This window comes from Etheostoma spectabile, chromosome 4 (assembly GCF_008692095.1).
Source record: "Etheostoma spectabile isolate EspeVRDwgs_2016 chromosome 4, UIUC_Espe_1.0, whole genome shotgun sequence".
NCBI classification, from domain to species: Eukaryota; Metazoa; Chordata; class Actinopteri; order Perciformes; family Percidae; genus Etheostoma; species Etheostoma spectabile.
In genome coordinates this window covers 5,918,965-5,923,572 of record NC_045736.1, presented here as the reverse complement: position 1 = coordinate 5,923,572, position 4,608 = coordinate 5,918,965, and the positions used below count along the sequence as shown (strand labels likewise).

Here is a 4,608-nt window from a genome sequence, read left to right as displayed (position 1 = left end):
TCATTGACCTTTGGCCTAGGGTGCTCTGGTACCACGTACACTTATGAGCATCCTTGAACATGAACATGGTGTTTGTTTATAGACAATCCATGACTAGCACAGATGTCCAACAACAAATAACCGCTCTGGTTTAAATCAGGGTGGCCGTTCCTCCCATTCACGCCTCTCCATGTATCTGCATCATCACCCACGTGTGCGTTGAAATCCCCCAGCAGAACTATGGAGTCCCTCTCTGGAGCCCCATACAGGACTCCGATCAAGGTCTCCAAGAAGGCTGAGTACTCCGAAATCTTGTTTGGTGCATATGAACAAACAAAAGTCAGGGTTCCCCCCCCACCACTTGCAGGCGTAGGGAAGTGACCCTCTCGTCCACTGGGGTAAACTCCAACGTAGCAGCGCTCAGCCTGGCATTTGTGAGTATTCCCACAAACGCCCAGCGCCTCACACTCTGGACAACTCTGGAGTAGAAGAGAGTTCAACCCCTATCCAGGAGTATGGTTCCAGAACCGAGACTGTGCGTAGAGGTAAGCCCTACCAGATCTAAGCGCTCCACCTCCTGCAAAAGTTACGGCTCCTTCCCCCACAGACAGGTGACATTCCACATCCCCAGAGCCAGGCTCTGGTCTGGTCCGTCAAAACAACTGACCATCACCGCCACCCATGTGGCAGCACACCCGCCTCCAGCGGTTCTTCCACAGGTAGTGGGCCCATGGGACGGAGAGATAGGCGCCACGCAGCTTTTCGGGCTTCTATCTCCCTCTCGATGATTCATACAGGGTTTTTGAACCATTCTTTGTCTGGGCCCTCACCTGAGACCACTTTGCTGTGGGAGACCCTGTCAGGAGCACAAAGCTCCCGACAACACAGCCCTAAAGTTCATAGGGACACACAAAACCTCTCCACCACAATAAGATGATGGTTCCCGGAGAAGTAAACAGATTTTCACAGATGCCAATTTAGCTAGGTTGGTGTGTGGAATTTCAGTGAGTCCAAAATGGCTTTTTACTGTTCCCCATCTCTGAGTGAGAGGTGTCTTGTCTTTCTTACATTTCTCCAGTGTCCCCCGGCTGAAGGAACTCCTGAAGATCAGACACCTCATCAAAAAAATGATCTTCATCCATATTGGGGCATTTCCTTTGGATGGTGGCTACTGCCTTTTCAATTTCTAATCTCTGAAGCTGCTTTTTCAGAAGTAGTCAGTTCAGGTCTTGGAGGTTGTCCACGTGATTTCCCCATGGATTCAACGACTTCACTGCAGTGTCAAAGAAACACTTGGAATTCCCCAGAAAGGTCTATTTTGTGATAGCACCACTTTCCTTCAGGTTTCTCTGAAGACCTCTAACCATCACTGGCAGGAAGTTGTCATCACGGCGTGCAGTGAGTTTGATTTGGAAATAGCTGAGAGAAATGTGAACTGCACAGCAGTCCTGGTCTTTAAGCATTTTTATGGCCTCATGTGAAATATCCAGGTTACGGTGGACAAAGGCCAGCCACAGCTTGGTCAAGGGATCTTCAAACAGCCTGTGGATAACAACAGGACTTTTGTCTTTGGAGAGGAAAAATGACATTTGTAGGACTCTCTCCAAGACTGGGAGTATCGACAGCCAGCGGAAATTGCTGTGTCCCAAAGTGTTGTGGTAATCTTGACCCACAAAGTTGCAAAAGGTCTTCTGTCTCTCCACACGGATTGTAAAAATGTGGAAATAGCCAAAGACCTTGGTGAGGAGATGTTCCACATCTAAAGGGAACCATGTCCAGTGTAGTTCATCCCGTGTTGTGAAGGAAGTGTGCCGGGTATCCAAGGCCAATCAAGGATAAAGACCAAGGGAACTTTATCAGGATGCAGTATCCTGATCCATGAAATAACTGGCCTTTAATGATAAAAATCTGCCTGCCTCTATGGAAATTTAACATAAGAGTGTGTATACTTATGCCCTCTGTATTTTATAGAAGAACATTTATTTATTTACAATACATTATTCAATCACTGGTGTCTATAAACGTTCATCTTTTAATTAAGGCAATAAGATCAATTTCCAAAAGATTTTTTTAGTCCTCTTTTTAGACAACTTAAGCAGGGGTTCCTATACTCATGAGCAGCACTGTACATTCCTGCAGCACTTAGACTGAGATTAATATTCATTGCTCAGGCCAACACTGTCAAACGCGCCTTCTAACAAGTCCAACGTCTCCACATCAACACGTCAGATCCCTCGTGGTTGTTTATAGGCTGTATTATGCTCATTGTTTTCAAAGTTGTGTTTGAGGTGGATGGGACCAGACCAGACAACTGACTCTATGTTTGGATGAATGACTGCTCTGGGTCTCCACAGAAACTCATTCATCTGACACACCATCAGATGTGAAAGCCACAGTCTCTTGGGCAATATGTTATGTATGTGTTTTTTTGTGCTCTAGATGTCACTGTATTTGTTTGTCTTTAAATTTGAGACTGGTAGAGTTTTTCTTTCCACATGGGACGGTGAGCAATAGGTCAGCACAAAAAAGCCTATGCATAGAGTACAAATGAAAGGTGCATTGAATACTTAATGTGTAGAATGTAAAACGTCATAAAGTCCAAAATTTGACGGCTGCTCAGCACCACCTCACAAACTGTATTACCTTCCAACAACTGCATGTTATCCATCTGCCCATTCAGCCTGTTTATAGCGGTTATACAGTATGTTGGCCTAAGAAGTTAAAAATGTGTTTTTGTCTCTTTGGCTCTTCATCAGTTGTCATCAACTCTTCTGCTGAGAATACTATCGTGGGATAAAATCCTTCCAGAGCCACTTACTAACATTGATGTATGATGTCAACACAAGAAAGAGCACGTCCAAAACAAAAAAACATATTAAGTCCATTTATTTCCATTTCCGGTACAGCGATGCAATCTGTGGATGGTGTGGTTGAGCTATCCTCATCTCAAGCCAACCCCCTCCCTACTAGCAGACATGATATGTACAATCATAATCCAACTTAAGTGAAGTAATTAAATACATAAATCAAAGCATTATGCTAAAGAGAATTTACCAGAAACAACATGGCCAGAATTACCCATTATTCTCTTAGTTTTCTGGAATACCTGTTTCTTCCAGAAGGAGCTCAGGTCTGGTAACTGAAGTCTAGTAATCTTATAGATCATATATTTTCAATAACTATAGAGTGGCATCTTTGCTTTCTCAGTTTTCAAATGTACTTGAACAAGTCTTTGTCACAAGGCTGGATAGCTTCATCCATGAAAACAATTTACTAATGGATGGGTTCAGATCAGGTCAACTCTATTGCACTAATTCAATTCAATTCAGTTCAATTTTATTTATAGTATCAAATCATAACAATTTATCTCAAGACACTTTACAGATAGAGTAGGTCTAGACCACACTATAATTTACAAAGTCCCAACAATTCCAGTAATTCCCACAAGAGCAAGCATTTAGTGTGACAGTGGCAAGGAAGAACTCCCTTTTAGGACGAAACCTGGGACAGACCCAGGCTTTTGGTAGGCGGAGTCTGACGGGGTCGGTTGGGGAAGTGATGAACAGTGGCAATAATAGTCACAATAAAGATAATGGAACAGTGACTAGAAATATCAAGTCTGTAGCTAACAGCAAACTACATATAACTAACAGCACAACTGTACAGACCAATACTTTTTGTTTGTTTTTATTTGTTTCATGATGACTCTTGAGTTCATGATTTTAATGATTTTTTATTTGCATTTTTGGGGTCACAGTTATATTCCAGAATGGAAATTATAAATAAATTTGGTAAGGGGTTTTGAAATTCATGTTACACCCAAACCCCCAAAAGTATTTGTTCAGGTCCCATCGCCTGACCACTTGCTGTCCTAACCTTAACTGCTTAAGATCAATACCTAACCCCAACCAATTGGGCTGCTTCGTAGGGCGGGACTTGCCTAGAAGTTGTATGGGATATTTTCTGCAGTGAAGCCGTCTTATTCACTAGTGTTAAGACAATTAGGCTATTGTTTACTGTATATTGCATTTTTATTTTTAAAATTGAATTAACATTTGAATATTGTCCACTGTACTGCGGTACCACCTTAAAAATTAAATGTCAAATGGCTTATTCATTTTGTGTGATAGAATGTGGTGATAGAATGCCCATACAAGCATGTCAAAATGAAAAACGGATTTAATGCATTCACATTTTACTACAAAAAAAATATTACCATTTAAAAAACACTGTTCTAAATTATGGTATTTACACATTTACATGGGCTTCCATAAATTACAAAAGCCTCCACCATCCAAGTTAACAGCCAAGTCTCTTAAAATAAGCATGTGTCCCACACATGAAATTAATTCCCTTACTAACGACTTCAAGATGCAACTTGACATTTACATCTGCAGTTCAGTGACAACAGAGGTTTCTGCACTCCAAAACAGCCAATATCGTAGAGTAAATCATTACTCAGTTCTGCAGATTTGGATGGCATGGGAATGAGATATTTTCTCTAGAAAGCCATTAAACAATTCACTCTCACCACCCACCCACACCCAGGTTTAGTTTAGTTTTGAAAGAATTGCAGATAAACTCAAGTTATCTCCCAAAGAGTGACAGGTGTTGGATGTGTTCATTATA

The 4,608-nt window shown here is 41.8% G+C and overlaps 1 long non-coding RNA gene across 1 annotated transcript in view; it reads left to right on the top strand.

Annotated features, from left to right (window-relative positions):
• The window catches only part of LOC116688174 (uncharacterized), a 14,287-nt gene that overhangs the window by 3,970 nt on the left and 5,709 nt on the right, over positions 1-4,608 (top strand). Inside the window, exon 2 of the long non-coding RNA XR_004331725.1 lies at positions 1,287-1,290. This is a non-coding gene — a long non-coding RNA (uncharacterized LOC116688174). The remainder of the gene's footprint in view (positions 1-1,286; positions 1,291-4,608) is intronic.